The sequence below is a fragment of the Montipora foliosa genome, unplaced genomic scaffold, assembly GCF_036669935.1.
Source record: "Montipora foliosa isolate CH-2021 unplaced genomic scaffold, ASM3666993v2 scaffold_210, whole genome shotgun sequence".
NCBI lineage: Eukaryota > Metazoa > Cnidaria > Anthozoa > Scleractinia > Acroporidae > Montipora > Montipora foliosa.
Window position 1 is genome coordinate 1,032 of NW_027179513.1, and position 19,443 is coordinate 20,474.

At 49.3% G+C, this 19,443-nt stretch overlaps 1 long non-coding RNA gene, 8 other non-coding genes and 6 pseudogenes across 9 annotated transcripts; 4 read left to right on the plus strand and 11 right to left on the minus strand.

Annotated features, from left to right (window-relative positions):
* Positions 1–315: 315 nt before the first annotated feature.
* Positions 316–479, minus strand: LOC137986475 (U1 spliceosomal RNA). Its single transcript, XR_011119844.1, has one exon. It is a non-coding gene; the product is annotated as a U1 spliceosomal RNA (small nuclear RNA).
* Positions 480–673: 194 nt separating this feature from the next.
* LOC137986492 (U2 spliceosomal RNA) lies at positions 674–844 on the minus strand (annotated as a pseudogene).
* A 1,946-nt stretch (positions 845–2,790) lies between these two features.
* On the plus strand, positions 2,791–2,916 carry LOC137986473 (5S ribosomal RNA; annotated as a pseudogene).
* Positions 2,917–3,959: 1,043 nt separating this feature from the next.
* LOC137986483 (U1 spliceosomal RNA) lies at positions 3,960–4,137 on the minus strand (annotated as a pseudogene).
* A 212-nt stretch (positions 4,138–4,349) lies between these two features.
* Positions 4,350–4,557, minus strand: LOC137986491 (U2 spliceosomal RNA; annotated as a pseudogene).
* A 301-nt stretch (positions 4,558–4,858) lies between these two features.
* LOC137986474 (5S ribosomal RNA) lies at positions 4,859–4,984 on the plus strand (annotated as a pseudogene).
* Positions 4,985–6,061: 1,077 nt separating this feature from the next.
* Positions 6,062–6,231, minus strand: LOC137986482 (U1 spliceosomal RNA). Its single transcript, XR_011119851.1, has one exon. It is a non-coding gene; the product is annotated as a U1 spliceosomal RNA (small nuclear RNA).
* Positions 6,232–6,434: 203 nt separating this feature from the next.
* Positions 6,435–6,625, minus strand: LOC137986489 (U2 spliceosomal RNA). The gene has a single exon (XR_011119856.1). It is a non-coding gene; the product is annotated as a U2 spliceosomal RNA (small nuclear RNA).
* Positions 6,626–6,894: 269 nt separating this feature from the next.
* On the plus strand, positions 6,895–7,014 carry LOC137986498 (5S ribosomal RNA). The gene has a single exon (XR_011119862.1). It is a non-coding gene; the product is annotated as a 5S ribosomal RNA (ribosomal RNA).
* Positions 7,015–7,992: 978 nt separating this feature from the next.
* Positions 7,993–8,156, minus strand: LOC137986480 (U1 spliceosomal RNA). Its single transcript, XR_011119849.1, has one exon. It is a non-coding gene; the product is annotated as a U1 spliceosomal RNA (small nuclear RNA).
* Positions 8,157–8,176: 20 nt separating this feature from the next.
* On the minus strand, positions 8,177–15,555 carry LOC137986469 (uncharacterized). Its single transcript, XR_011119841.1, has 4 exons — positions 15,394–15,555; positions 15,179–15,224; positions 14,965–15,076; positions 8,177–8,276 (listed from the first exon to the last, which is right to left on the minus strand). It is a non-coding gene; the product is annotated as an uncharacterized lncRNA (long non-coding RNA).
* Positions 8,354–8,534, minus strand: LOC137986490 (U2 spliceosomal RNA; annotated as a pseudogene).
* On the plus strand, positions 14,187–14,305 carry LOC137986471 (5S ribosomal RNA). Its single transcript, XR_011119842.1, has one exon. It is a non-coding gene; the product is annotated as a 5S ribosomal RNA (ribosomal RNA).
* On the minus strand, positions 15,281–15,444 carry LOC137986476 (U1 spliceosomal RNA). Its single transcript, XR_011119845.1, has one exon. It is a non-coding gene; the product is annotated as a U1 spliceosomal RNA (small nuclear RNA).
* Positions 15,556–15,638: 83 nt separating the features above from the next.
* LOC137986494 (U2 spliceosomal RNA) lies at positions 15,639–15,829 on the minus strand. The gene has a single exon (XR_011119858.1). It is a non-coding gene; the product is annotated as a U2 spliceosomal RNA (small nuclear RNA).
* Positions 15,830–19,443: the final 3,614 nt, after the last annotated feature.

Consider the following 19,443-nt stretch of genomic DNA (forward strand, 5'->3'; position numbering starts at 1 on the left):
CGTTTTCGACACGATGCACGAGGATAAGAGCTCGACCCGCTGGAATTTTCTTGTCTCACTCGTCTATCGATGGAAATCGATGCGGCTGAAATAAACACGTCCTCTCGCTCTCTCTACGGCCAAGAATGAAAGAAATAAAATCACAGTTTTGCAGTGCACCAAGTACGGAACATTCACCTACAATTTCAGCAGTGGAATTCACAAATACAACTCACTTCCTTAGTCCGTACACCGCCACGGCATCTGCCTCCCGGCCCTGCCGGAAACGTTACCAACAAACCTTCGCAGTAGCCAACTTTGCCACCGGGTTTGGTGCGGGGACTAGCGCGAACGCAGGTCCCCACTACCAGAAATTATACGCTCGAGTTACCCACATTTGGGGTAATCGCAAGGGTCAACCCAATCGAAGTGCAATGAAAGAGCCTCACCTTGAGAGGACTGCCTCCCTGATCACAGTGCCTCCCGCGTCAGGTAAGTATGCCTTTTCAACCTCTCCGGAACCGCAAAACGCAACTTGTCTGCGCATACCATGTGGTAATGGGGGTCACGTGCTCCTCGTCCTGTCGTGTCGTGCTGTCCAATCGCTGCTATGCTACCTAGAAAAGCGAAGAGAATGTGAAGGTTGGTTGCTTGGTCATTTGTTCTGCTTTCACTTGATTATTTCTTCCCCAGAGGGAAGTGGGCCACGCTCGGAGGTAGTGCTATACCGAGGCAACCCGTGGCCGGGACGAGGCAAGCCTCTTTTCCACGGCCCAGTTCCAAAAATCAGTTTAATATATGAGCTGCTCTATGAGCAGCCGACAAGGTCGCCAGCCAGAAAGACTCATCCTACAAAGGTAGGTACGCCGTGAAACAAGCAACAGCCGGGACGATAACAGGACTAAAACTGGGACAGAGAAAAACGACCATTGCAAACAGAGCCGATAATGCCAGACGCACCCCACTGACGATGAAAATAACGTAGACGACGGGGGGACTTAAAACGCTTAAAAAGGAGAGGTAGATTGAAACTTGACACGAGAGCGGACCTTTGCGATGACATCGAGGGCACCAGGCGGCACATTACGGAAACGAAAGTCATTCCGAGCGAGCCAGATAAAATACTTACAGACACCTAGGATGTACACGAAAACACGAGGAACTTGACGGATCTCAGCCGGGTCAAAACCAAACAGCACGTGACGGCAAACCAAAGAGGGGGACGAAGACGAAAAACCAAAACAATAGAGACTGTAACCATGAAAGACGCTATGAGCAAGAGGGCAGGAGAAAAAACAAGTGAGAAGACATTCAGAGGCAAGACGGCAAAAGCAAGAAGGGTCGACCGAGTACCCAAAACCGACAAGGCGATCGGCAGTGTACAACACGCCATGGGCGACCTTCCAGTTGAGATCGATCACTGGGCGGTCAAGATTGAAGAAAGAACAATTGGGACCAGGTCGAAGGCCAGTAGAGTGAGCCATACAAAGGGAAAAACTTGTCAACACAATGGGGAATCGGACGATCCTCAGACAGCAAAAAACAAATAAACAGAATTTGCAGAGATAGAGGAAACAGCAGCAACATGATGAGGGGACAAAGACGCAATGACAAGGGAGGAACGCCGACGGGAAAAGGAACCACCAGCCAAGCGCCAAGCAGACAGAAGAGCAGAGTAAAAAGGGGGAAGGGACTTGGAGGAAAGGCCTCAGGACGGGACAGAACATCAAGAGCAGGGACACCAAAACGAGAATCACACCAAAAGGAAAAGAAATGGACCCAACTACTCGGAGAAACAGTGAAACGCCGAACCCACTGAACAAGAAGCGCAGAAACTTTAAGACGAAGATCAATGACAGAAAAACCACCAGCAGATGTAGGCTGAACAACAACAGCACGAGAAACCAGATCGCGTTTGCCCTTCCAAAAAAAACCCAAAAACCAATTTACAAAGCTCGGAAGAAACCCAAGGGGGGACATGAATTAGGGAGGCAATGTACCAAACCCTAGAAAGGGCCAAGGCGTTGATGACGAGAGCTCTCCCGCCGTAGGACAGGGAGCGTTGCCTCCAAGAAGCCAGCACATTCTCCACGGCATCAATCCTAGGACGCCAGTTCACTTCCTCCAAATTCCCAGGCCCAATAAAGACGCCCAGCACTTTGATCTTGGCCGAGGTCCAGTCCAGGGTGACAGGGGGGTCAGTCCTGCCAGACCACGAACCGAGCCACAATCCCTTGGATTTGGACTGATTAAGCTTAGCACCAGAACCCCTTTCAAAAAGAGCATAAACTTCAAAAATAGCAGCAATGGCAATATCAGACGTGACAATGAGAGAGGTGTCATCGGCGTACTGCGAGATCGGAGACAGGGCCCGCGGGGCCCCGGGACAGAAAGACCAATGATACGTGGATTGGCACGAATGTTAACAGCAAGCACTTCAGAAACTAGAACATATAATAATGGAGACAAAGGACAGCCCTGACGCACGCCACGAGACAAAGGAAAAAAAAACGAGACAGATAACCATTAACAACTACAGAGCGATGCCCGTAAATTCTCACAGCGGACAAGGTGCTCCCAGTCTCATGGCCACGAGATATGGTGGTCCGATTACAATCCGTGCCAAGGAAGGAATGCCCAAAGCCAACCTGAAAGCGAGGCGCACACAACGATCGCCCTTGTACAGTGGGCAGCAGGACCAGCATTGCATGGCACGTGCGTTGACGGCCAGAGGACAAATGCACATTGTGCTTGCGATGACCTCGTTTTATTTTTCCTTATACCAAAGTTAATTTTCACGGCGAATTACTTGTCTACGACCATACCACAGGGAAAACACCGGTTCTCGTCCGATCACCGAAGTTAAGCCCTGTCGGGCGGGGTTAGTACTTGGATGGGGTTCCGAGACCGCCCTGGGAATACCCCGTGTTGTAGGCTTCCCTTTTTTCCTTCTGTACAGCTTGATTATCTCAAAAAAATCTCAGTTTCCTTTAATGTAAAGAACATTCCAACCAGGTTTTTTTGAACACAACATGCCAACGATATGTCCAAAGATGAGAGACATACAACAAAAAGCAAAATAGTTCACCGACGAGAAAGTGGAACTTGTATTCCCAAGGGAGCGCGTGCGCGCGAGATCATTATCAATCCCAACGTTTACTGACGATGTAAACGTATCTTTTTCGTGTTTGAGCAAAGAACAGGATACGACAAGTACAAAATGCAATTGACACTGTTATGCATTAGATGTACGTTAACCTAGCCCGGATGATAGTGCATACAACGAAGGCTACAACGACTACAACATTGATCCTGCGAAAACGTGACTTAACGTGGACGTAGCGCACGTCAAAGTCTTACTGTTCCCTGCTCAACACGGACAGTACGTATTCAAAGGGCCGATAAGACACTATCCTGAACCATGAAAGATATTACTTTTTATGATAACAATCCAAATTACACTGAATAACATAGAGAAACCACAAAGTGTTTGGCCACAGAAATGTAACAGCCAACTGATCGGGCGGGTCCCTCAGTTTACTTCAATGGCAACAACGGGCTCTCAAGAACGCAACCTTACACAACGCAAAAGAAATTCTATCGCGATGTTAGCAGTACAAAACGACACGATCGCACATTACGTTTTCGTGAAACGATGCACGAGGATAAGTAGCTCGACCCGCTGGCATTTTCTTGTCTCACTCTTCTATCGATGGAACTCTACTGCGATGCGGCTGGGAAATAAAAACACGTCCTCTCGCTCTTCTCTACGGCCAAGAATGAAAAGAAATAAAATCACAGTTTTGCAGTGCCCCAAGGACGGAACATTCACCCCTACAATTTCAGCAGTGGAATTCACAATACAACTCACCTTCCTTAGTCCTTACACCGCCACCGCATCTCCTGTTCCCTGCCCTGCCTGCAAACGTTACCGAACAATAACCTTCCCATTAGCCCAACTGTGCCACCGGGGTTTGGTGCGGGGACTAGCGCGAACGCAGGTCCCCACTACCAGGAAATTATACGCTCGAGTTACCCACATTTGGGGTAATAGCAAGGGTCAACCCAATCGAACCCCCCGTGCAATGAAAGAGCCTCACCTTGAGAGGACTGCCTCCCTGATCACAGTGCCCTCTCCCCCGGGCGTCAGGTAAGTATGCCTTTTCGAACCTCCTCCGGATACCGCAAAACGCAACCTTGTCTGCGCATACCATGTTGGTACTGGAGGGTCACATTGCTCCTCGTCCTGTCGTGTCGGGGTGGCTGTCAACACTCGCTGCTATGCTACGCTAGGAAGAAGAGAAGAGAATGTGAAGGTTGGTTGCTTGGTCATTTGTTCTGCTGTTCACTTGATTATTTCTTCCCCAGACGGGAAGTGGGCCACGCTCGGAGGTCAGTGTCTATAACCGAGGGCAACCCGTGGCCGGGACGAGGGCAAGCCTCTTGTTCCCACGGCCTCCGTGTCCAAAAATCAGTTTAATATAGTGAGCTGATCGATGAGCAGCGTATCAGATATTAAGCTGATAAAGAACAGGCTACTACACTTGATCTTAGCCAAACATGAGGCCGAGAAGCGATGGCCGTAAATGCTCACAGGCGGACAAGGTGCTCCCAGTCTCATGGCCACGAGATATGGTGGTCCGATTACAATCCGTGCCAAGGAAGGAATGCCCAAAGCCAACCTGAAAGCGAGGAGCACACAACGATCCGCCCTTGTACAGTGGCGGGGGGGGGGGGGGGTTCAGCAGGACCAGAATTGCATTGGCACGAACTTGCCGTTGTACGGACAAGAGGACCAAAGAACATTGTGCTTGCTCTGACCTCGCCCCATTTTTATTTTTCCCTTATAACAAAGTTAATTTTCACGGGCGAATTACTTGTCTACGGACCATACCACAGGAAAAACACCGGTTCTCAGTCCGATCACCGAAGTTAAGCCCTGTCGGGTCGGGGTTAGTACTTGGATGCGGAGATCCCGCCTGGGAATAACCCCGTGTTGTAGGCTTCCCTTTTTGCATTCTGTACACTTGATTATCTCAAAAAATCTCTCAGTTTTCCTTTAATGAAAGAACATTCCAAACCAGGTTTTTTTGAACACAACATGCCAACGATATGTCCAAAGATGAAGACATACAACAAAAACAAAATAGTTCACACGCGAAAGTGGAACTTGTATTCCCAAGGGAGACGCGTGCGGCTGCGAGATCTTATCAATCCACCGTTTATGACATGAAACGTATCTTTTCGTGTGAGGCAAAGAAGCAGGATACGACAAGTAAAAAAACTGCATGCAGACTGTTATGCATTAGATGGAAGTTAACCTAGCCCTCGGATGATATGCATACAACGAAGGCTTGTTACAACACTACAACATTGATCGCTGTCGAAAAACGTGACTTACGTGACGTAGCGCAATTCAAAGTCTTACTGTTCCCTGCTCAACACGAGACATTACGTATTCAAAGGGCCGATAGGAGACACTATCCTGACCATGAAAGATTTCATTTTGTTATGATAATCAATCCAATGTTAACTGATAACATAGAGAACCCACAAAGTGTTGGCCACAGAAATGTAACGCAACTGATCTGGCGGGTCCTGCAGTTACTCAATGCAAAACGTGGGCTCTCCAGAACGCAACATAAACACAACGCAAAAAGAAATCTATGCGCGATGGAGCAGTACAAAACACACATCCACTTACGTTGTTCGAAACGATGCACGAGGATAAGAGCTCGACCCGGCTGGCATTTTCTTGATCTCACTCGTCTATCGATGGAAATCTATTCGGCTGAAATAAACACGTCCTCTCGCTCTCGTCTTCTCGTACGGGCCAAGAATGAAAGAAATAAAATCACAGTTTTTGCAGGTGCACACCAAGTTACTGGAACAATTCACCTACAATTTCAAAAAAAAAAAAAGAACAGTGGAATTCTACAAATACAACTCACCTTCCTTAGTGCCTTACAAAACAAAACCGCCCACCTGCATCTCCTTCCCTGCCCTGCCTGAAACGTTACGCAACAAACCTTCCCATTAAGCCAACGTTTGCCACCGGGGGGGGGGGGGGGGGGGTTTGGTGGCGGGGACTAGCGCGAAACGCAGGGGCCCCACTAGCCAGAAATTATACGCTCGAGTTACCCACATTTGGGGTAATCGCAATGGGTCAACCCAATCGAAGTGCAATGAAAGAGCCATCACCTTGAGAGGACTGCCTCCCTGATCACAGTGCCTCCCGCGTCAGGTAAGTATGCCTTTTCAACCTCTCCGGAACCCTGCAAAACGCAACTTGTCTGCGCATACCATGTGGTTAATGGGGGTCACGTGCTCCTCGTCCTGTCGTGTCGTGCTGTCCCACGAATCGCTGCTATGCTACCTAGAAAAGAGAAGAGAATGTGAAGGTTGGTTGCTTGGTCATTTGTTCTGCTTTCACTTGATTATTTCTTCCCCAGGCGGGAAGGTGGGCCACGCTTCGGAGGTAGTGCTATACCGAGGCAACCCGTGGCCGGGACGAGGCAAGTGCCTCTTTTCCACGGCCCCAGTTCCAAAAATCAGTGTTAATATATGAGTGGCTCGATGAGCAGCGATATTAAGCTGATAAGAACAGATACTACACTTGATCTTAGCCAAAAGGCCGAGAAGCGATGCCCGTAAATGCTCACAGCGGACAAGGTGCTCCCAGTCTCATGGCCACGAGATATGGTGGTCCGATTACAATCCGTGCCAAGGAAGGAATGCCCAAAGCCAACCTGAAAGCGAGGCGCACACACACGATCGCCCTTGTACAGTGGGCAGCAGGACCAGCATTGCATGGCACTTGCGTTGACGGCAAGAGGACAAATGCACATTGTGGCTTGCTCTGACCTCGTTTTTATTTTCCCTTATAACAAAGTTAATTTTCACGGCGAATTACTTGTCTACGACCATACCACAGGGAAAAACACCGGTTCTCGTCCGATCACCGAAGTTAAGCCCTGTCGGGCGGGGTTAGTACTTGGATGGGAGACCGCCTGGGAATACCCCGTGTTGTAGGCTTCCTTTTTCTTCTGTACACTTGATTATCTCAAAAAATCTCAGTTTCCTTTATGGAAAGAACATTCAAACCAGGGTTTTTTGAACACAACATGCCAACGATATGTCAAAGATGAGACATACAACAAAAACAAAATAGTTTTCACACGAGAAAGTGGAACTTGTATTCCCAAGGGAGCGCGTGCGCGCGAGATCTTATCAATCCAACGTTTATGACATGAAACGTATCTTTTCGTGTGAGCAAAGAACAGGATACGACAAGTAAAAAATGCATGCACTGTTATGCATTAGATGGAAGTTAACCTAGCCCGGATGATATGCATACAACGAAGGCTACAAACACTACAACATTGATCCTGCGAAAACGTGACTTACGTGACGTAGCGCACTTCAAAGTCTTACTGTTCCCTGCTCAACACGGACAGTACGTATTCAAAGGGCCGATAAGACACTATCCTGACCATGAAAGATTTACTTTTTATGATAACAATCCAATTAACTGATAACATAGAGAAACCACAAAGTGTTGGCCACAGAAAATGTAAACGCCAACTGATCTGGCGGGTCCTCAGTTACTCAATGCAAAACGGGCTCTCCAGAACGCAACATAACACAACGCAAAAGAAATCTATCGCGATGGAGCAGTACAAACACACATCCACTTACGTTTCGAAACGATGCACGAGGATAAGAGCTCGACCCGCTGGCATTTTCTTGTCTCACTCGTCTATCGATGGAAATCGATGCGGCTGAAATAAACACGTCCTCTCGCTCTCTCTACGGCCAAGAATGAAAGAAATAAAATCACAGTTTTGCAGTGCACCAAGTACGGAACATTCACCTACAATTTCAGCAGTGGAATTCACAAATACAACTCACCTTCCTTAGTCCTTACACCGCCACCGCATCTCCTTCCCTGCCCTGCCTGAAACGTTACCAACAAACCTTCCCATTAGCCAACTTTGCCACCGGGGTTTGGTGCGGGGACTAGCGCGAACGCAGGTCCCCACTACCAGAAATTATACGCTCGAGTTACCCACATTTGGGGTAATCGCAAGGGTCAACCAAATCGAAGTGCAATGAAAGAGCCTCACCTTGAGAGGACTGCCTCCCTGATCACAGTGCCTCCCGCGTCAGGTAAGTATGCCTTTTTTCAACCTCTCCGGAACCGCAAAACGCAACTTGTCTGCGCATACCATGTGGTAATGGGGGGTCACGTGCTCCTCGTCCTGTCGTGTCGTGCTGTCCACTCGCTGCTATGCTACCTAGAAAAGAGAAGAGAATGTGAAGGTTGGTTGCTTGGTCATTTGTTCTGCTTTCACTTGATTATTTCTTCCCCAGAGGGAAGTGGGCCACGCTCGGAGGTAGTGCTATACCGAGGCAACCCGTGGCCGGGACGAGGCAAGCCTCTTTTCCACGGCCCAGTTCCAAAAATCAGTTTAATATATGAGCTGCTCGATGAGCAGCGTATCAGATATTAAGCTGATAAGAACAGATTTTTTTTTTTTTTGATAAAATTTTATTTACAAGGGCCTAAGGGCCCAGGTAAAAAGACCTGATTACAAGAAGGTACTAGAGCGGCTAATAATTACAGTGCGTCGGTGCAAAAAGGTAAACAGAGTCCATCTCAAAGCAAGGTGCAAGGTGCAATTGCCTACCTGAACTATCTAATGAACAAAAAGAACTAAAAGTGAAAAATAGGACGACCGTTACAATCAACAGAACAGATTACACTACCGGTCGACCAAAAATCTTTAACTCTAGAGACAGGTTCGCCTAAGATACGCAACTTAATATCTTTAATAATCATGTTAATAATAGAACGTGAGCCAAGAGAGCTGTTTCGAAAAGTCGCAAGGTTACGCGCCAGCCAAACGAAGTAAACGATAGTCGCAATGAGATAACTAGACAGACGGTGCCCCGCGGACGACGAAATAGGGGACAAGGAAACAAAACAGAAGAAAAGGACAGCACAAAGGGAGAACCAAGGAGACGAGAGAGAAAGGGCGTAAAGAAATTCCAGACATGAACGACCCTAGACACATGCAACAAAACAATGACAAGGGGATTCAATACGAGAACAAACAGCACAACGGTCGGAGGCAATATAACCCCAAACCTTGAGGTTATATCGCACCCGAACTGCATTATGTAAAAGGAGCCAGAGAACATCGCATTTATAATTCCTCGATATAAACTTAAGACGAGACTTTCGCCACACGGACACCCCCCGGATTATGGGGCGGCCACACAACGGCTCCCCAAAAACTAGCGCATGTTGGAGCAGGGGACGGAAATACAGACAACAAGGAATAAATGTTCTTACAAGATAAATCATCAGGCACAGACCCATGACGCTCAAACAGAGACTGAAACAAAGCAAGACACTGACGGTAACACAGGGAGGGATCCGAAGAAGAAGGGACGGAATTGCTCGCGAAAGAGAAGCGAGGATCAAACTTAAAAAAAAAGACAATTCCCAAGAAAGAAGCGGGCCAAAAAATGCCATTTATCAGAACCGAAGTCATCTCGAAGACTTAAAAAACAGGACAGACGCAGGCTGGCACACTTGGTCTGAAAGTCGACGACACCAAGGCCCGCCAGAAGACAAAGGTGCACAGCAGCGCTGTCGACTCACGTTCTCCATTTTGCCTTCCAAATGAAAGGCCAAACAAGACGTTTTTGTAGCGGTCACACACCCATCGCGGAGGTGCGAGGATTTTGGCAACGTGCCAAAACCTACTCGCCCCGAGGACATTAATAATCATTGTGCGGCCAACAAAAGAAAGTTCCCTTTGTCTCCACAAATTGATAACATTTTCGAGCTTATCTAGCTTAGGTTTCCAGTTGTCTGACTCGACAGAAACCAGACCGTTAGAAAAGAAAACACCCCAATATCCTAATTTTTAGAGACCCACTTTAAAACCAAAGGGGGAGGCACCGTTCGCCCTCCACCTCCCAAGCCACATAGCCTCGGTCTTAGTCGTGTTAAGTTTTGCTCCCGAAGCTATTTCAAACCTGCGAACCACTCGCAAAAGGTGACATAGGGAACTTTTCCGATTTCAAAAAGCAAGTTGCATCGTCAGCGTACTGAGAAATCTTAAATTGTAAGCCAGCCGCACCAGGGAGAAGAAAGCCAACAATGTCCGGACATTTTCGAATTTGGGTAGACAGGATTTCAGAAACCAGCACGTATAAAAGGGGGGAGAGGGGACAACCCTGCCTAACACCCCTTCCCAAAAAAAACAGGGGCGGAAAGAGACCCGTTACAAATAATGCGCGAAAAGACATTGTTATAAAAGAGACTCACCCCATTGACAAAAAGAGGGACCAAAACCGAACTTAGACAAAAACGCGCATGAGAAAGGCGTGGTCGACACGGTCAAAGGCCTTTTCTTGGTCTAAGGTCACAAGTATTCCAGATTCGTTAGTTTTACTAATCATGTCGAGGGTGTCACGAATCAGAAGGAGATTAGAGAAGATAGATCTCCCAACTACAGAGCACGACTGATCGCGATGAACAATAGAACACATTACAGGCTTGAGACGCTCGGTAATAGCCTTAGAAGCGATTTTATAATCGGTATTTAGCAAAGAGATGGGGCGCCAGTTTTTCGGCATGCGCTTATCGTCTTTCTTGTGTATCAGACGCAAGAGGCCCTCTCGCTGAGAGTCAATGAGGGAACCCCGATGAAAGCCCTCATTCAAAACACGAGCAAGGGCATCACCAAGATCCCCCCAGAAAGCAACATAAAATTCGGTTGGGAGACCATCAGACCCTGGGGACTTGCCGGTTTGAAGACCGCTAACAGCCGAAAAAAGCTCGTCTTTTGTCAACTCCCCCTCACAGCTCTCTCGTTCAGCATTCGACAGAGAAAGGTCTAGGTCATTAATTAAATCCATTTGAACAGAAAGATCCAAGGTATCCTTGGCAAACAATGACTTATAGAAATCTACAAGGACTAATTCCAAATCGTGTTTGGGACGTCTTCTTCTCGACGCCATTGGCATCCAGAAGGCAGTCCATGGAGTTCTTTTCAGCACGTTTTTTTTTCTCTCGAGGCGGAAAAAATATCTAGTCGGCCGTTCTCCTTCTTCAACCCACTTGGCACGTGAACGAATTTTTGCGCCCTCCGCTCCTGGGAAACCAGGGAAGAGAGGGCGCTTTCAAGATCCCTGACCTCAGAAGCGGCCTGGGAGCCACCAGAGGCCAGAGAGTTCTTTGCGTGGATCAAGCGCTTGGTCAAAGAACTGCGTTCACTATTAATCTGCCTTTGTTTATTAACGCAAAACTCGATACAAAACCTACGAATGCCAAGTTTTAAAGCCTCCCACCCAAGCACCAAGGGAATCGAAGTCGGAGACACGCTCCTTAAAGGAAGCAATAAACGCAGACATTTTGCTCTTAAAAGACTCATCGGACAAGAAACTTGTATTAAACCGCCAAACACCGCTACGGGGACAAGAAAAATTGTCGAGAGACAAAAATAGACGAACAAAATCGTGGTCCGAAAAAAACACACGGCATTACATCGGAGGTTCGAACGTGCGGAACAAGGGAACGAGAAATCAAAAAGCGATCGAGGCGCGAAGCTTGAGAATAGCCGGTATTGGCCCAAGTGAAGGAAACACCACGAGGGTTCCGTCTGCGCCAAATATCAACAAGAGAACAGTCTGAAATGAAGGATTTAAGGACTGACTTATCAGGAAGAGAATCATCAACTAGGACAAGACGGTCGAGAGGATTATCGATACAATTAAAATCACCGGCCACTATCCGAATAGGGGATAGAAAAAAGGAATGCAGATTTTGAAAAAGTGCTTGCGTCCGGTAACGGTGTTTGGAGCGTAAATATTAATGACATTAATCCGCTGCTGCCCCAAAAGTACCAATGCACTTAAGACTCTACCATCTGAATCAAAAATAAAGCGAGAGATGGTTCTGGAAAATTCGGAGGGGTGAGCAGGGCTACACCAGCCGACCTGCCCGTCCCGAAGGACCAAAAACATTTACCGGGCCATTACGAGAAAAAGCATCAGCTTGACGTTTGTTTGAAACATGAGTCTCCTGTAATAGGATCAAATCGCAACTTAGGCGAGATAATTCGTTTAGGATCAGGTCACTCTTAGTGGGTGATACAAGCCCACGGACGTTCAGAGAAAGGAGCTTTAGCATTGGTACTAATGGTGGCGTTTACCAACCGTGGTCCACCCTTCAGACTCGCTGTAAGTATGATCCCCGCGCAATCGAGTTCTAGATCGATGACGGTCGTGGCTGCGCGGGAACGGCCACGCCCGCGACGGTACTCACGATCACGGTCACGTTCACGTTCACGGTCACGGTCACGGTCACGGTCCCCGGTCACGGTCACGGTCACGGTCACGGTCACGGTCACGGTCACGGTCACGTTCCCGTTCCCGTTCCCGTTCCCGTTCCCGTTCCGTTCCCGTTCCCCGCTCCCGCTCCCCCGCTCTCGCTCTCGCTCTCGCTCGCTCCCGATCACGGCGGCCAACATGACTACTTGTCCTACCAGATCCTTTAGATTCACGTTCAACTTGATCATCCCAGCCTTTTCCTTGTTGAGGAGAGGACCCAGAACAGACTCAGAACCAGACTCCTCACTACTAGATTCATCACTTGCATCACTAGATTCCTTATGAGCCGCATCGGGGGGCTTCGGAGCTAGGGGGCGTCTCTGCACCTGGGGAGGTTTACTGACTGGAGGAGGCTGAGCAGCAGGAACCGGAGCTGGAGCAGGCGGACGAGAGGCAACAGCAGCATAGGAAGAGGGCTCGGGAGACTCACGAGGACGCGTACGAGGACCAGAAGAGATGACGGGTCTACATCAGCACTGTGGATAAGGAACGGGCACGCAGCTGTTGAATGATCAGGCTTCATACAAATGGAACACATAGGGTCACACGGACAGGATCTTGACAAGTGGCCAGGCTCTTCGCAGTTGGCGCAGCGCACAGACCGACAGACGGCCGCGAAGTGCCAAGGGCCCCGCAGCGCCTGCAGGTCTGTGGCTGTCCCGGGTACCAGATCCGAACAAATTCGCCCACTACTCGAACAGAGGAAGGGATGGGCTTGCTGAGACGCATCCGGGCAGTACGGTTCCCATTGAACAAACTATCGCCAGAACGATCCCTACGAAAAGAAAGAACAGTGCCATAGGTGGATAAACGGCCAATCAGAACAGAGTCCGGGAGTTCCACCGGAGCTTCGTAAAGCTTGACCAAGGTTACAGCATTCTGCCTATCACCGATAAGAACACGTGACCCCTCGATATCGAGGTGGGGATACGGAGCGCTGCTTCTTTTGCCGCAACTGATCTAAAGGTGACGACCCAATTTTGTGTTAGAAGCGCAATACTGGATGGACACAATGGAGTCGATATCAACGCCAGCTTCATCAAAACTGCCCAAGATCTTTTGGCTGTTGGAAGGAGAGTCCAACTTAAAAAAACACGGAGAATCCCTTCTTAAGAGCCACTCCACGGTTGTCTGGAGAGTGGGACCAAATCTCACGAGGAGAAGCACAGAAACGTACACCACTTTTGGCCATGTTAGCCAGCGCTTGTGGGACAACAACTTCAGACTCCAATGGCGAGAAGAGCTCGGCGCGTGAAGGCTTCTTCACCATCAGGAACTTCAGGAACTTCAACAGTGGCATTGGCATCAGCGCCAGCATCAGCATCAGCATCAGCATTCATATCTGCGTCGGCAGCATCCATACTCACAATTGTGGGGGGGATAACCTCAGCAGTACTAGCATCTTCAGGGTCAGCAACAGCAGCAGTTGAGTCTTCTTCCATAAGTGTTGGGGGGCGCAGACGAAGAGGTCCACGAAGTGTAGCTCCCACTAAGGCCATTGGTACACTTAGCCAAAAGGCCGAGAAGCCGATGCCCGTAAATGCTCACAGCGGACAAGGTGCTCCCAGTCTCATGGCCACGAGATATGGTGGTCCGATTACAATCCGTGCCAAGGAAGGAATGCCCAAAGCCAACCTGAAAGCGAGGCGCACACAACGATCGCCCTTGTACAGTGGGCAGCAGGACCAGCATTGCATGGCACTTGCGTTGACGGCAAGAGGACAAATGCACATTGTGCTTGCTCTGACCTCGTTTTTATTTTCCCTTATAACAAAGTTAATTTTCACGGCGAATTACTTGTCTACGACCATACCACAGGGAAAACACCGGTTCTCGTCCGATCACCGAAGTTAAGCCCTGTCGGGCGGGGTTAGTACTTGGATGGGAGACCGCCTGGGAATACCCCGTGTTGTAGGCTTCCCTTTTTCCTTCTGTACACTTGATTATCTCAAAAAATCTCAGTTTCCTTTAATGAAAGAACATTCCAAACCAGGTTTTTGAACACAACATGCCAACGATATGTCAAAGATGAGACATACAACAAAAACAAAATAGTTCACACGAGAAAGTGGAACTTGTATTCCCAAGGGAGCGCGTGCGCGCGAGATCTTATCAATCCAACGTTTATGACATGAAACGTATCTTTTCGTGTGAGCAAAGAACAGGATACGACAAGTAAAAAATGCATGCACTGTTATGCATTAGATGGAAGTTAACCTAGCCCGGATGATATGCATACAACGAAGGCTACAACACTACAACATTGATCCTGCGAAAACGTGACTTACGTGACGTAGCGCACTTCAAAGTCTTACTGTTCCCTGCTCAACACGGACAGTACGTATTCAAAGGGCCGATAAGACACTATCCTGACCATGAAAGATTTACTTTTTATGATAACAATCCAATTAACTGATAACATAGAGAAACCACAAAGTGTTGGCCACAGAAATGTAACGCCAACTGATCTGGCGGGTCCTCAGTTACTCAATGCAAAACGGGCTCTCCAGAACGCAACATAACACAACGCAAAAGAAATCTATCGCGATGGAGCAGTACAAACACACATCCACTTACGTTTTCGAAACGATGCACGAGGATAAGAGCTCGACCCGCTGGCATTTTCTTGTCTCACTCGTCTATCGATGGAAATCGATGCGGCTGAAATAAACACGTCCTCTCGCTCTCTCTACGGCCAAGAATGAAAGAAATAAAATCACAGTTTTGCAGTGCACCAAGTACGGAACATTCACCTACAATTTCAGCAGTGGAATTCACAAATACAACTCACCTTCCTTAGTCCTTACACCGCCACCGCATCTCCTTCCCTGCCCTGCCTGAAACGTTACCAACAAACCTTCCCATTAGCCAACTTTGCCACCGGGGTTTGGTGCGGGGACTAGCGCGAACGCAGGTCCCCACTACCAGAAATTATACGCTCGAGTTACCCACATTTGGGGTAATCGCAAGGGTCAACCCAATCGAAGTGCAATGAAAGAGCCTCACCTTGAGAGGACTGCCTCCCTGATCACAGTGCCTCCCGCGTCAGGTAAGTATGCCTTTTCAACCTCTCCGGAACCGCAAAACGCAACTTGTCTGCGCATACCATGTGGTAATGGGGGTCACGTGCTCCTCGTCCTGTCGTGTCGTGCTGTCCACTCGCTGCTATGCTACCTAGAAAAGAGAAGAGAATGTGAAGGTTGGTTGCTTGGTCATTTGTTCTGCTTTCACTTGATTATTTCTTCCCCAGAGGGAAGTGGGCCACGCTCGGAGGTAGTGCTATACCGAGGCAACCCGTGGCCGGGACGAGGCAAGCCTCTTTTCCACGGCCCAGTTCCAAAAATCAGTTTAATATATGAGCTGCTCGATGAGCAGCGTGAATGGCAGACCAAAGGTCACCAGTCGACAGACTCATCCAACGCCTGAGGCATTGGTCACCAGTATTAGGCGACAGAGGCGAAATAAAACTAAGCAAATCAGGTGGTACAGAGGGTGAATTAAGCAGGTGGCCCGAAGCGAAAAACGAGCTTGTTGGAAACATAGAGGCGATGACTCCATCCGCCCCCCACTGGCGGGCAAAATAACGTCGACGTCTCCGGGTTGAAAAACGCTTGAAGAGCAAGGGGAGGTGGAACTTGACACGGGCCTTTGCTCCCTCAATGACGGCGAGGGCCCCAGGTTGACAGAACGAAAGCGGTAGTCATTGCGGGCCAGCCAGATGTGAAACTTACAGGCACACAACAGGTAACTGAAGACTTTGGGCACTGCGTGAAGCTCAGTGGAATTGAAACCAAAAAGTAAATGGCGACGCTCAAGCACAGGACACATAGGCGAGAAATGAAAAAGGAGGGACTGTAGCCAACCAACAACACTTTGAGCAAGGGGACACACAAAGAGCAAATGCGACAGTGACTCGACGACAGGACCACAAAAACAAGCGGAGGAGACAGATAAACCAAAAGAGAGAAGACGCTCAGCAGTGTAAATCACACCATGAGCTACCTTCCAGGAGAAATCAACAACAAAGCGGTCAAAATCAAAGAAGTGGAACTGGCGCCACGTATCATACCAGTAAAGGTCCCCAAAGGAGGGAAAGAACTTAACTACACAGTGCGGTGTGACAGAGGAACAGGATAAAAGAAACTGGTAACCGACTTTGGCAGAGAAAAAAAGCCACGGAGGCGACAACGTGAGGGTCAGAGGATGCGAAAACCAAAGTTCCCCGGGAGGGGGAAAAAGAGCCACCAAGCGACTCCCAGGCCAAAAGCAAAGAGGAGTAAAATGGCGGTAACAGGGACCTGTCGAAGGCAGCGGGACGGGAGAAAACATCAAGAGAGGAGGCAGCAAAACACGATTGAAACCAGTACGACACAAAGGAGGACCAGCTTGACGAGGACAAAGTAGACCGTTTGACCCACTGACCCAGAAGCGACCAAACCTTGAGCTTAATGTCCACCACCGAGAAACCTCCCAGCGATGTGGGCTGAACGACCACAGCACGTGCAACGAGCTCCCGCTTGGTTTTCCAGAAGAATGAGAAAACAAGGGAGTTAAGTTCTTTAAGTACCCAGGGGGGCATGTGGACCAGGGATGCCACATACCAAACCCTGGCGAGGGCCAGGCAATTGATGACCAAAGCCTTGCCATGAAAAGACAAGGAGCGCTGACGCCAGGAGGAGAGGACGCGTTCCACAGCCTCTATCCGAGGCCGCCAATTAGTTCATCAATGTCATGCGGGCCAATGAAGACTCCGAGGATTTTAAGCTTAGAAGATGTCCAGTCGAGAGGGACAGGGGGGTCAGTTCGGCCAGCCCAAGACCCCAGCCACAAGCCGCGAGACTTTGTCAGGTTGAGCTTGGATCCAGAACCAAGCTCATACCTTGTGTAGGTGTCAAAAACAGCCCTAATGGAGGCATCGGAGGACAAGATGAGCGATGTGTCATCCGCGTACTGGGAAATTGGAGAGAGCGGTGAGGGCAGTCCAGGCAGCAAAGGTCCAGTAATGGCGGGATTTGCTCGAATATTGGCGGCCAAGACCTCAGCGACCATAACATACAGCAAAGGTGCGAGGGGGCAGCCTTGACGCACCCCCCGTGTGAGACTGAAAAAGTTTGAGACATGACCGTTAACAATGACAGCACTCTGAACAGCATTATAGAAAAGGCGGATCCAGCGCAGAAAGGAGGTTTGGAAACCCATTCTGCAGAGGGTGGCATGCAGAAAGGACCAATCAACGCGATCAAACGCTTTTTCTTGGTCGAGCGAGAGGATGGCACAAGGAGACCCGGATTGCGTGGCGTAATGGACCATGTCTCGGAGATAAGCGACGTTCTCACCAATATAACGACCGGGGACACCACAGGTTTGATCCTCAGCCACCACGGCATGAATAACCTTCAGGAGACGCCCAGCGATGACGCGGGCAGCGAGCTTGTAGTCCACACTAAGGAGGGAAATTGGCCGCCAGTTACGAGGGTTCAGCCGGTCACCCGTCTTAAAGATGAGAGAAATGATGCCTCGACGCTGAGAGAGGCTGAGAGTGCCAGCCTCATAACATGAGTTCAGGACGAGCACGAGGTCCTGTCCGAGCACCGGCCAGAATTTGACATAAAACTCCATAGGGAGGCCATCCAAGCCCGGGGTCTTGCCTCGAGCCATCCCACATAAAGCAGTATAACACTCCTCCGACTGGAGAGGACCATCACACTGTTGAGCCTGGTCGGCGGACAAGGTGGAGGTGAGGGCGTCGAGCAGGGAAAGAGCCACGTCCCCGTCAGTAGGCTCGGCACTAAACAAGTTAGAATAAAAGGAAGCAAAAGCCTGGCATAGGTCCTTTGAACTCGAGACCACTGTGCCATCATCGCATCGAAGTGCTGAAATAAGTCGGTCGGCGGCACGCTTCTTTTCCAGACGGAAGAAAAAGGCCGAGGAGGTTTCACCTTCCTCAACCCATTGGCCCGAGCACGGACTTGGGCTCCCCGAGCTGCCTCGAGGTCTAGGGCAGCAAGGGCAGACAGGGTAGAATGGTACGGCTCAACACAGGAGGTGAAACCGGCATCAACACGGTTCTTAAGATGCCCAGCTAGTCGGCCAAGGAGGTCTCGACACTGCGATGTTTTCTTTCGAGCGCTCAGCGCAATATTTAATTGTGAGGCCTTTGATTTGGCTCTTGCCCTTATCCCACCACTTAGCTAGTGACGGGAAGGACAGCATGGACTGCCTCCAAACGGACCAAAAATTAGTGATATGCTGGATATAGTCCTCATCATTGAGGACAGAAATGTTGAGCTTCCAGAAACTGTCCCAGGAGCAGCAATGTCTGGGACACTACAAGAAAGCACCACACCACAGTGATCCGAAAACGGACAAGGAATAATATCGCAAGTCAAGACTGATGGTAACAGGAGTACGGGGCACCAATGAGATCAATACGGGAGGCCATAAGGCCGTCTGAGCGAGTCCAAGAGAAGGCAGAATCGGAAGGATGCAGGTGCCTCCAAATGTCCAGACAACAGCAGGAGTCAAAAAGACGTTTTAAGGTAGCAGTACTTTCGCGGGAAGTGTCAGAGACATTGGAGCCCCGACGATCGAGGGCGCGGTCGAACACAGTGTTAAAGTCCCCGGCAAGGAAGGTCGGATAGGTGGGATCAACCCAAGACGAGACGTCGTCCAGGAAGTCGTCACGGGCTGGGTTGCGATTGGGGGCGTAGAGACAGCAGATACGAAACGGGTGCCCAGAATGGGTAAAGTGGCAAAAAACAACACGCCCAGCGGTGTCACACCAAGAGCTCGTAAGGGTGACCGTGGGGCGGAATAAAATGATGCAACCACAAGAGTGTGCAGAGCCAACAGAAGCAACTGCATTAAAACCAGATGAACGAAACCAGACTGACATTCACTGTCTGAAGAGCAGTGGGCCCTCTTGTAGGCAGACAATGTCAGGGACCTGAGGAAAGGAACGTAACCAGTGCAGAACACCAGCGCGCTTGGACGAGTCCCTGAGACCATTGGTGTTTAAGGAGAGGATAGAGAGAGCCATAACTGAGAAGAAAGAGA